Source organism: Cibotium barometz, chromosome 44 (assembly GCF_041138505.1).
Source record: "Cibotium barometz isolate CiBa-2024 chromosome 44, ASM4113850v1, whole genome shotgun sequence".
NCBI lineage: Eukaryota > Viridiplantae > Streptophyta > Polypodiopsida > Cyatheales > Cibotiaceae > Cibotium > Cibotium barometz.
Window position 1 is genome coordinate 4,635,644 of NC_141089.1, and position 12,855 is coordinate 4,648,498.

Genomic DNA, 12,855 nt, shown 5'->3' on the forward strand with positions numbered 1-12,855 from the left:
ACATTTTATATCTTAATAAGGAACTTGGAAGAGACCAAAAAGATGGACAAATTAAAGAGAAGAATAATTAAAGGTTAAAAGAATTATTAAAGGCTAAAAGAAAAAGATTAAGAGGCCATCTTTCTGAAGCTAAAAGAAAAAGATTAAGAGGCCAAGTCTTGTGTTACTTGTTTTGGGAGATCCTTGAGCATGCCCATTTTTGGAGGCCATGTGAGCAATGAGCCATGGAGTGAATGGATGAGGTTTGTGGAGGCCCCCCTTTCAAGAGATTAGGCGATGGTGATGGTCCCAAACGATTGTGATGGAAAGTTCCTAATCATCAGCAACCCAAGGACACTTTAGAAAGATGACTCGAGTCTTCGGACCCTACCAATGGTGCAAAATTTGAATATCATTTTGCTAAAACTTAGCTGAACCTCAACAACATCAATGTGGGGTTTTTTGGGACATTACATTTGACATTGGACTTGTTAAAGAAAGCAGTCTCCCTACTGTTTGTTAAGCTTTGTTGGGTAACTTTTAGCTTCTTATCCTCTAATTCAAACAAGGATGATTCAACACCTTCAAGAGTAGGATTTGGAAGAAAACTCTTGAGGCATGCCATTAGGAAAAATCAGAACTCATTTTGGGGCCGTTTAGGGTTTAGGAAAAATAGCGCTCGACCAATCAATGGAGGGCCAACGTAGCGTTGGAGGAAATAATAAATAGGAGGAAAAAAGAATAAAAGTCATATTCAGATATAGAGAACGGCGAGTTTGCATTGAATGAAGATATCTTTTTCATTTATTATAATCGATATTGTCATCTTCGGTGCAAGATTTGCAATGCAAAATTTGGTGATTCGGACATCGCCGACGCGCCCAGAGCGGTCCAAAACCCCAAAAACGACACCGGAAGCGCTGAAAACGGGCATTCGGAGGCCCGAAAATGGCCGAAAAGGGCCGGCCAGGAAGATTTACCGAGAAAAGCGATTTGGTGTTAGTCTACAGTCTGCCAGACTGACACCAAATCGCTTTTCCGGTGAATCTTCATGGCCCCTTTTCCGGGCCTGGCAGCAGACTGACACCAAATCGCTTTTCCCTGCGAATCTTCCTGGCCGGCCCTTTCCGGCCTTTTTCGGGCCTCCGGATGCCCGTTTTTAGCGCTTCCGGTGACGTTTTGGGGGTTTTGGACCGCTCCGGACGCGCTGGCGATGTCCGAATCACCTGCTGCCAGACTGACACCAAATCGCGTTTTTTGGCGAATCTCTGTAGTTGCATGTACTTGCTTTAATATTTTTGCTGATTTTGGGTGAAGAAAAATCAAAAAATTGTGAATTTCTTACAGGGCCCCAAAATGAGTTCCCTCTTTTCCTAATGTTTTGGTTAAGACCACTATTGCATTCCTCTCATCCATAGGTGCCTTCATACGTGCAAGTTGTATCATAATACTCTTCATCTTATCAAGCCCATAGAATTGAATTTTCATATTTATTTTTGATTTTTTTTTTGCCCTAGCTCTAAACACTTTCTCTAGCTCATCCTAATTTTCTTTGGCATGCTCTTTATGTTGTTAATATGCGATGAATGATATTATCCCCAAAGCTTAACCCAATGACAACAATGGCTTTTTTATCTTTATTTGGCATGCTCTTTATGTTGTTAATATGCGATGAATGATATTATCCCCAAAGCTTAACCCAATGACAACAATGGCTTTTTTATCTTTATTTGTCCATGCTTTAACCTCAGCCTCATTCTCTTCCTTGAGCTCATCTCTATTTACAACCCCCAAATCTCCTTTTGCATGAGTAGATACATGGCTTTTGTTTGCCATGTATGGAATCCTTCACCACTAAACTTATCCATTAGGATTTGGTTGGCCATGGCTTAATGAGGAGGGTCTTACTGAGATTTATAGACATATCTTAGGAGTGTGTAATCCCTTACATGATTTGGATAAGATTTGGCTCAAATTTAGATGCTAATCATGATTAAGATCATTAATCACTCATTAATCCCAAGAAATGTAGGTGATGTTTTAGTAGACAATTGGGAAAGCTGAGCTCACAATTGAGCTAAGTTCTTTAAGAGAGTGGAGAAGTAGTAGGTGAGTGAGATTAAGCTAGTAATACTCGAGATTAACACACTTTAATCAAGGGTTTAAGAGGAAGTTAATGAAACCTCAATGGGAAGAGGGGTGTAGGTCTAGATCTCCCTTTACACCCCATCAAAGGCAATTTTGAGACCACTAACATGTTTAGCATAGTCGAAAACCCCCTAGGACCAGCTTGTTTTGACATGAAGATGTATGATGGTGACGAATGGTCATTTTTTCCTAAATTTTTTAGTGCTTGCAGCATCGATTTTTCCCAATTCTTGATGGCTTTGTTCAATTTCTCCGGTGTGTGTGGACGCATTGAGGTGCTCCTTGTTCTCCTAGACGGGTTTGCCTAATGGTTGAGAGAATAGGGAGAATCAAAGTGTTCAATGGTAGCCACTATATGAGCTTATGGATAAGGTTGCTTATAATTAGTGTGAGTATCTTGACTAATCTTAATGTTATTATTAATTACTACTATTGTTGAAGCTAAGAATACAATGGTGAGCCTAGCTCTAATACGAAGTTGAGAAAATACATGATTTGAGAAGGCTATGGAGTGTGTGAGAATTGCAAGAGAGAGCTATGGTGGGTGGAAGATGAAAGAGGGCATCATTAGAGTATGATATCAAATCGAGGATATCAACACTAATAGAGTTGATTAAGGTATGAGTGCTAATCAAGACATCATGACTTGTATTAGTAAGAATGAGCATCATACATCAGTTTGTAGCCATTTGATACATATCCACAAGATAGGATCTTCCTTTTGGATCACATGAAATGTCCACATGCTACATGCCACTATCCTTAATTTATATGCTATAGAAATTATGTCTTTACATTTATACATATATCTTTTATATTTCCATGCCATATCTTTTTAATTTATATGTTATAGAAATTCTCTCTCTCTTTAAATTTCTACATATATCTTTTATGTTTCCATGCCATATCTTTTTAATTCTTATGCATAGAAATGGAACCATGTGTCAAAATTTCATTGGACTTTAATGGATAAATTCTTCACAAAAAATAGTGCACATAAAAAATGGATTTCTAGGTGTAAAAATTATGATTTCCACGTGTAGAAATCCTTACGTGACTTTAATGCCTACTGCAAACAAGGAGCACGGGATCAAGAGAGATTCGATAATTGCTCATACCTCCGCAACAAAACAGTAATGCTACACATGAACTTGATTGCCCATTTATTGTTTCTACCCACATGGTTCTCACATGACCTCAACTGTGCATACTTTCTCATATCCAAAGATTGCTACTACCCACACATAAATTATAATGGAATTGACATAAACTTACATGGCTTAACATGTATGCATACATTTGTGCACCACATTTTCAACACGAGATCTAATGTCATTGACAATAAGAAAAAGAACAAGGCCCCAAGGCCCCCAAGGCTTTATTATTATTGTAAGAAGAAAGGGAGACTTGTCAAAGTTTTCTTCAAGTGGAAAAAGGATGAGGAAGAGAAGGAGGGAATCTAGAACACCAAGGAGGACTCTTCTTCGAAGCATGAAGCAAACTTTGACCATTCGTTTTAGTAACAATGTGATTATCATAGTCTTTGTGGCTCATTGTACCTTTGTGGTTTATAGCCATTACACAATTTGTTTTGTATGTGTGAATACTACACTCTAGTATACACACCACTATGTTGATATGTATATAGATTAAGAGAGGGTGATGAAAATGTGATCTACATACATGTGTTAAATGGTCATATATAAATCCTTTATAGTAGATTTCAACAAATTATAGGCAAAGGACTTAGGTTCACATAACTATGGTTACTATGTGCTATTATGGTTAGATAGGTCTCAACCCCTAGGCATTCACAGCACCTCTAGTTGGTGGAGAAGTGGGCAAGGTAAGTGGATCTAGGCACCTTACTTTGAGATCTATTTTAATCTCTCTTGGTGAATAATACTAAGTGGTAAGCTCTTAGAAACCATCAAGTTCAAATTTTCCTCACACACTCTCTTAGAAACCATCCCTTTCACACTATCGAGTTCTATCCTTTTCACACTATTAGGATCTAAGGGTTTCACACCTCTAGCTTCAAAGTTTTCTCATGTCAAAGTTTGACACCCTCTCCTCTTAGAGACTAGTTGTGTTTAAGAGTTTTACATCGTTGTAAGGAAAGAGTTTGACACCATTGATTTCTAATAGTTTCACATTGTCAATTAGGAACTGTTTCTTAGACATTGTTAATGTCTAAGAGTTTCACACCACCATGAGCAAAGTTTTCTCACTTGTTTAAACTTAGTTATTCATGTCTAGATTTGAGACTACCCACAAAAGATTTTAAAAAATGTGCCGTAGAATTCATGGGTTCTCAAAGTTTCACATTGCTGGTTTTAAAGTTTTATCACATTATGGCTAAATTTTCACATTGTTGGTTTTAAAGTTTTCTCACATTATGGCTAAAGCTTCCCATGGCACTCCTCTCTCACAACTAGTTTTCAAGGTATGTCCTTGCCTCAAAAACACCCTAAAATGCAATATTTTGATTTACGTATATTTGTGTATAAAATAGAAATGTATTGCAGTCTAAAATTGATGTCACAAACCAAAAGAAGAGTAGTGGCTGTAGTACAACCAAAATCAAGACATGTTCAAAAAGAATTATAGAGATTCCCTCAAGGAGACGAAGGGGTTGTTTACGAAGAGAGGACATGAGCTAGCGCAAATAGCCAACCCCGAGTGTGCGACAAAGAATGCTTTAAGAAGGTGATCTCATACCAGGGTTAGGGTGACAAGGCTTATTGTTGATTCACTACTCCGAAGCTGGCAGTAGACATCATTGGTGCACCTCAAAAACACCTTACAATGCATTATTTTAATTTTCATACATGTTGTTTATAAAATAGAAATGTATTGTTGCTTGAATTTGATGCCACAAACCAAAAGAAGATTAGTGGCTTGTATGAGAGTGAGAGAGTATAACCAAAAGAAGATTAGTGGCTTGCCTGAGAGTGAGGTAGTAGAGAGTATAACCAAAATCAAGACATGTTTAAAAAGAATTATAGAGACACCCTCAAGGAGACATAGGTGCTATTTACAAAGAGATGACATGAGCTGGCGCAAATAGCCAACCCTGGTGTGTGACGAAGAATTCTTCAAGAAGGTGATCTTATACCAGGGTTAGGGTGACAAGATTAGTTGATTCACTACTTCAAAGTTGTCAGGGATTTCTCGTGCGCATGTTCTAAATGAAGAGTAAGACTAGCGCACATTTTCTTTCCACACATAAAATGTTTTTTGTGTAGTAAGACATGTAAATTTTGTTGATAATGCATGAAATTTAGGCTCATGGATATATTGATGGGTGGAGAGTTTCCAATGAGAGATGACTTGATTCCTTCTTTGGATAGAGAATTATTCACACGGATACATCACCATGTGTGTTGGATCCAATTGATGGAGTACACATTACAACTATATGCCAAGATGGAGGAGACCTCACCTGCCATAGCATGCATGCATGAGAGAGCAACACAGGACTCCAAGATGGGTATTGTGGATTCTCTGAAGGCTTTTAGGAAGATTCACTTTGAGAAGACCCTCCTTAGGTGGTGGAAAGGGTGAATGTAAGCCACCCTTAATCCTGAACACCAACACTTATCGTGCATGTCACGAGATGACTGTTGTACAAGTATGTAGTAGCATACTCGGTTGTGTGTCTCATTATATTTTTAGTCTCACTTAACAAAGAAGTATTCGAACATGTTTGTGTTAGGTGTGGCGGTGGAGAAATGGTGTATGTCATTGACGATTATGTATTCCTGATACGCATGGGTGTAGTTCGAGAGAGAGGAGATGGGATTATACTATGAAGATTGGATCAAAAAGTTACGGGGCAATGAGACATTGTTGGGCCTTTCGGCCACTCAATGGGACTCTTCTCTCATGCCTCGGGGAGCCTAGAATCCAACCCGAACCCAATATACCATGGGAAACTACAAGATATAGAAGGTAAGGACCTTTGTATCCTTGATGACCTAATCTCTCTTACATATAAGGTATTTGTAGCCTCAAAATCCAATACATCAATTGGTGCCTCTAATTATGTGAACCTTGAAAGTTCTACCAATTCTGATGCCAATTCTGATGATAGTCCACTACATATAAAAAACATCTGTATTAGATGCAGTGCCTCTATTGTATTGGTGAAATGCATTGTTTACACACCACATGCCCTTGGTATTTGAACAATGGCTCCCATAATGACATTAGTTGAAAGGGTGCACAAAGAAAACTTGTGCAATTGGTGTCCTAGCCATTAATGATGGAAAGCTCAATTGTCACTATTGCAAAAATCCATCTACTTACATCTTGTGCATGTTATGTGTACTATGTCATGCCTAGTGATGACACACTAACACACCTTCTAACACACATTGGAATTCATTCACATGGTGTCTAGGTCGGAACATTAAAGACATTTCTTGATAAGTCTAAAGCAATGATTCAAAGAGTAATCAAAGTTAATACAAATTCTAGTCCAAGGAAGGTGTAGATGCATGTTGCCAAGGAGTTGGTGCTAACTTCATTAGTCTCAGAGAAGGAGATTACGACATGACCTTGGAGATAAACAATTCAATAATGTGCTACAAGATCTCGACCTGCTAGTTGAGAACAAGTGGTGAGTGAATACAAAATGATTAAAATTTCCTCTCTTGTAGGTTTCAAAGGTCAGTAGCACACGCACGCCAAGGACCTCCTATCTAATATTTTGGCTATGATGACTTGCTACGTTTGAAGAGGGATTGCAATAATGACTTCTTCCATGGAAGCCAATTTCTAGGTCAAGGCAATGAAATTGATCGTTGCTTTGGTTTCAAGATATCTACTAAAGGACTAGCCTCATATGTTAAATTCATCAATTGAATGAGACGTTTAGGGAATGGTGATCTAAGGAGAGCTTGGATCCAATTTGACCACACTTGGATTGGGTAACGATGGCTTGTCATGTTTATGATCCAACACAGTGCTAGTAATAATGGCTTTTGGAAAAAAGTAGTTCTTTGTTATCTCTTTTAGCACATTGACTTTTATTTGCAGCCTGTAGGAGCTTCTAACTATTGTAACCTGCAAGATGAAGGAACAGGACAAGACTTTCCGAGTATTATTTTGGGAGTGCATAAAAAATATTATTGTTGTGACACATGGATTTGAAAAGCAAACTTTTTTGGTTTCATGTCAGATGAAGCCCAAGAAAATTAGAACGTCATTAGAGAAGTCTACAATGAAGGACAAGAAATGAAATGTCGGGAATGCTCTTATTTATTTCATTGGGCACAAAGCCTAAATAATCATACTACAAAGTATGTTATAAAGGCTTTCCAAGGTGTATATAAAAGCATGTGTGAGAAGTGGTGGATCGAGTTAGCAAAAAAGGTTACACTAACTCAAGGTCGACTTATCTGAAAATGGTGGCATAATGGAAATGTAAGAGATTTAGATATACCTGCCAAATGGACCTTTGGCTAAGTTGGTGGAAAGTGCGCATTGCAAATTTGGGCAATGTAATGATTTTGGCATATATAAGAACCATTGTTTTAAAAAATAGTGTCTTTAATGATGTTTCTAATATTTCTCAAACTATTGAATAGGTGGAGAAAAGCAATGATCAGTCATGTATTCCATGAACAAACTTGTCAGAGTCTAAACATGAAAGCCGATTAGTCAAGGAGAGTTTCAAACAAAAAATAACACTTTACAATGCATGTGTATTAGACATGGCGGCTAATGCTTTTTTGCAGAGTGCAAAGCCAAATTCATACATGGTGGGCAAGCATATTGGAGTAGGTCTAAGTATTTAAAAGCTCATTGAGAGTAGCTGGTAAAGATAGGTAAAGCTCATTGAGAGTAGCTGGTAAAGATAGGTATGCTATACTGCCCAAACTGTAGATCTCTCTCTTCTTGTTTGAATTCACGGTCTTGTAGATACCTTGCAATTTCCATTTTTTCAGAAACCCTACTTCTCTCTATGGTTGCCACGCTAGATCAGTCTCTCCCCTTCTTCTTTCTGCTACATAATCATTCAGGAAAACCTGATGTCAAACCCTGATCTTCTGTATATAGAGAACCCTCTATAAATGTATCATCATAGAAACATGTTTCCTTGTCCTTTGCAATCCTGCACAATCCATCACCCACCCATAGTCTTCTCCCTTCTTCATACTCATCACAAAAACCCTTTTTTTCTCTCTACTCTATCTTTGCAATCATCATAGTAACCGCTCCTTGCATAGCATCTTCATCACCATCATTACATCTCCACAAATACTCTAGCAGGACATGGGGGAGCTTTCGATGCCTCCTGCTTTTTTCGATAGAGACATCATTTCAGAGACGGTGTTGGAGTGCATCTTCACATACATCAAGGAAGCCTCCAATCGCACCTCCATCTCACTGGTCTACAAGAAGTGGTATAGCATGGATAGGCTAACCTGAAAGTTTGTCACACCATTGGATGGCAGAGAGGCCCATTAGTTTTATCGATCCATGAAACCAGTGCTTGATGTAAAGGAAGAGTAAGAAGAAATGATTGACACTGCCAAGGACAAGGATGACAATGTATCCGGTACCAACAGCAAGGACATGGTGCCCCAAGCGAGGCTCCCCAAGGCCCTTCTTGAACAAGCCCCTCAACAGGTTCACAAGCTCCAAATGCTTCCACCAAAGGTAAGGCATAACAACAAGCCTCGACATCAGTTCCCCCAACATGCCTCCACTTTCCACTCCTTCGTGGATTACACCCCCTGACTTGCCAATGTCGCCATCACACCTCTCACCTCCTAAATCACCCCCATCGTTTACCTCTTGTCAGGTCCCCGCCCTACCTGGGCCAAGGGGATCCTTTTGATAGGCAGCTAAGTCTTTTGGTCTCCGATTGACACCTTAATCTCTCACAAATATGAGGATACGAGCAAACAAAGGGACCTAACTCTATCTTGCAAGGGAAACGTAGTCATTCTAACAAGAATCTATTCCTCCAATCCAATAGCACTCAATGTGCATGATTGAGGATGGAACGAGTTCATGGAATGCCTTTTTCCTCTTTTTATATTTTACGAGGCACAGCCACCGCTAGCTCGTTCCCTTAAAATAAAACTTGTATGGGCCCTATTCTTACTATAGATTGTAATAAATAAATCTATTGGAAAGCTACTCGACTCATCGGGTCCACCCATGATGTCATTGCGGCATCCATCCACCCACTTTCCACCCACTCACCCATTCATTTTTGTTATCTAATTAGGTCCTACCACAATGTGAAACATATAAACACAAGTTCTTTAATTAAAGAAGTTCCACAATGTTCCTTAAAACAACCTTTGAAAACAACTATATTTACATCAAGAAGTTCTTACAGCAGCCAAAGGCTTATAAAGAGACCTTGAAACCAGGTCAACAGTCAGATCAAGGCTTCCATATCCATGTCCTCCAAACCAAAATCACTGATGATCTAGAATTTGGTCTTCCAGCCTCAACCAAAAAAGCAGCAGTTGGGCATACCTCACGGACCATACTCCCTCACCGTCGACCAATTGGCAAGGGCCAAGATGCCCTGTCACCCCCTCAAGCATTGCCCCTTGTACCAAACCCTCCTGCTCCTCAGAGAGGACGTCTACTCATGAGGTGGGATAATTCACCGGACTAGCCTGGGCTTGCAGAACTAGACAGCATCCATAATCATATGTCCACCCTCACGGGGTGTAAATGCAATTCCTAGTGGCATAGGAGGGGAATCACCCTAGGCCGACTCCCGAGCTTGCTACATCTCCCTATAATTTTCCATTATTCCTTGGTCCTGTAAAATTTAATAACATTATGGGGCATGGTAAACAAACACCCCCCCTTTGACCTATTCTGACCACTCTAACTTTAAGTCTTTCTTCATTAACTCCAGTATCTCACTGCCAAGTTTTGGCATAATTCTAAGTTGTGGCCCATATATGTGCATCAAGAAGGTTGTCCTTTGGAACCTTAGGTCTTCTTCTTTTGGGTTCCATTTTGCTACTCTTGGCAATGTTGGCCTATGATTTGGATGACATTTTCTGTTCACATTTATAGATATTAGCCCATATTGTGTTTTTGATAGTGGTGCTTAAAGATAATGATTCTAGGGCCTATATAGTCTCCCTTCCAAAATTTGTAGCATCAGGATATGCTTGGTTTGAAAATTTTCCACTTCTATGGGCGAGTTCCTGTGGCCCTTTACCTCCAAATCGAAGGTGAAGTTGATCTGAAGGTTGTATGCCCACAAGATACGTGCTCCCCTGACTAATAAACTGCTAGATACACTTTTTTATGAGTGTGTGCTAAAAAAAACATCCGTAAAGGGCATTTTTCAAACCAAGGCCTAATATATGGTGTGGTTATTATGTTTGTATGGGAAATCATGACACAAGTTGATGCCATAGATTTAAATCTGCACTATGAAAGTCGATTCAACGAATGGAGCTTTAGCTTTACTTTCTCCTCAAAGGACACTTCCCTTATTTGCACCATCGACTGGAACTCTAAATCCAACAACAACTATGGAGGAGGTGCATGACTAGCAGACATGCCTGCAGCTGTTCTCGGGGAGTTCACCTCAAAAAATGTTAGTGTACCACGTGAGTTTAATAGGAGGGGTTTTTTAATTAGATACATTCAGAAAAATTAACATGATTACATTAACACGAGGGGTTTTTCAATTCAACTTTAGAAAAAAATCCGTTAGTTTTCATAAGTTTTATTGGGGAAAAATTTTAAGTTAAGGTGTTTTTTAAATACCTCTTGAACGCATGTGATACCTAGGGTTTTCTAGTAAAGCACCCCCCGACTCAACTTACTCAACGTGATACCTAGGGTTTTCTGTGTTTTACCAACTCAACTTGCTCCACCAAGGATCACTCCTATGCATTAAATTAGAGTGGAAGAGGAGAATACTTTAGAGAATTTTGTGGCTGATTACAATTATGTGCCACCTGTGGAAAGTCTAGACACACTTGAGTACTTTGTTACACCACCATGTTTTACTATGGTTGCATCAAACAAGTATACATCTTTGATGAACATTACATATTTGACACATGGAATGAACATTAACTATTTGACTAAAAGCGTCCCCTAATCTTGCTATGCATGTGGTGAACCTCACATTAAGGCGGCTCTGTGTCCTAATAGGACTTATAAGTATTCCCTTGTGGCTAAAAACCCTATTCCTATGGATAGATGGTCCAATGAGTGTGGTCTCGAGCAAATTTTTCTCAAAGATCGCCCAAACCGTGCTACTCCTTTGCGATATGCAATGGGCATTTGGGACTAGGCTTTGAACATGTTGAGCATCTTGTAAGGGCAAAAGATTGATTTTATCATTATACTTTTGTCAATGGTGTGTTGACACAAACACAAGCTAAGTTGACTAAAGGGAAGCAGGGTATAGCCACTGATGACTTGGAAGCCAACACTTCCAAAAGTTCAAAAAGAAGGATAAAACAAAAGACAAAGAGTATCCAAATAGGAAAAGGGGATGGTGAAGTCAAAATCTTGGATAGAAAGGATTCCTCTTCTATAGATTCTCTACCTTCTATCCCCAAAGACAAAACTTTATGGTACACAAAGAGAGCAATTGAAGGAATTCTTGAGGTAAACCCTCATGCTCTTCATAAAAAAATGCTCTCTTTGTGCTACACAAAGAGAGGAATTGAAGGAAATCTTGAGGTAAACCCTCAATCTCTTCACAAAACATTAGCACAATATCCTAAACTTGTTGAGGAAAAGAAAGCCTTTGGTTAGCTCAAGAGTTTGTTAGGCAAACACAACAAGAGATAGAGGGAGTGCTAGGAACATTAAAGATTCATCAACCCTCTAGTAGATATACCTACCATACCAGAGTTTGTCAGTGAAGCATTGATTATCCCTAAGTATAAGATTGGATCTATTGGTAAGGGAGAAGATGAAGATAGTGACTTCTTTGGTAAGGGAGAAGATGAAGATAGTGACTCACAACAATGCGATGTATTCTTTCTTACTATATATTATTTTGTTTGAGAGTTGAAGAAGGCGCTAAACATTTTTAAATTCAAAATGAGAGAGATTAGTTATGTAATATTGACAGAAGAATCGTTCATACGTGTGAGCCAAACCTATGAAAAAGGTATATTCTCAAAGCTTTTAATGATAAGACCTCGTTGTTTGTGAGCAACAATATATTTATTGTCTCAAACTGACAGTTTTTGACCTGTTGTGACTATTTTACATAATTTAAGAGCAAGATAAATAAGAAAATAGTGAATTTCTTACAAGGCCCCAAAATGAGCTCTGAATTCTTCTAAGACCACCCATTGGTCTTCTGAAGGATTTAAAAAACAAGATTCGTGGAACCACCTTCCACCACACCTTCGTGGGTGATGAACTTCGGCTACAGCCAGTTTAGTACGATTGCATCCTTGGATGACCCCTCATGAGGGAGACAAAAATGATCCATGATTGGTATACCAACCACATCTACATTCAAAGAAAAGACCAAACAGTCAAAATCAACCCACGCACTTGGAAGGTTCATCCCTTGAGCAGCCGACCCTTCCCAACAAAGGACTCAGTAAAACAACCACCCGATCCACCTATGCCAAACCTGCCACATAAAACAATAGATGAGGAAAAGGATTGCAAGAAATGTGCATTGCTCCTGGAGCCATAAGACTATGAGAATTGATGCATATCCTTTCCACCATGGACATAATTCCGAGGCGC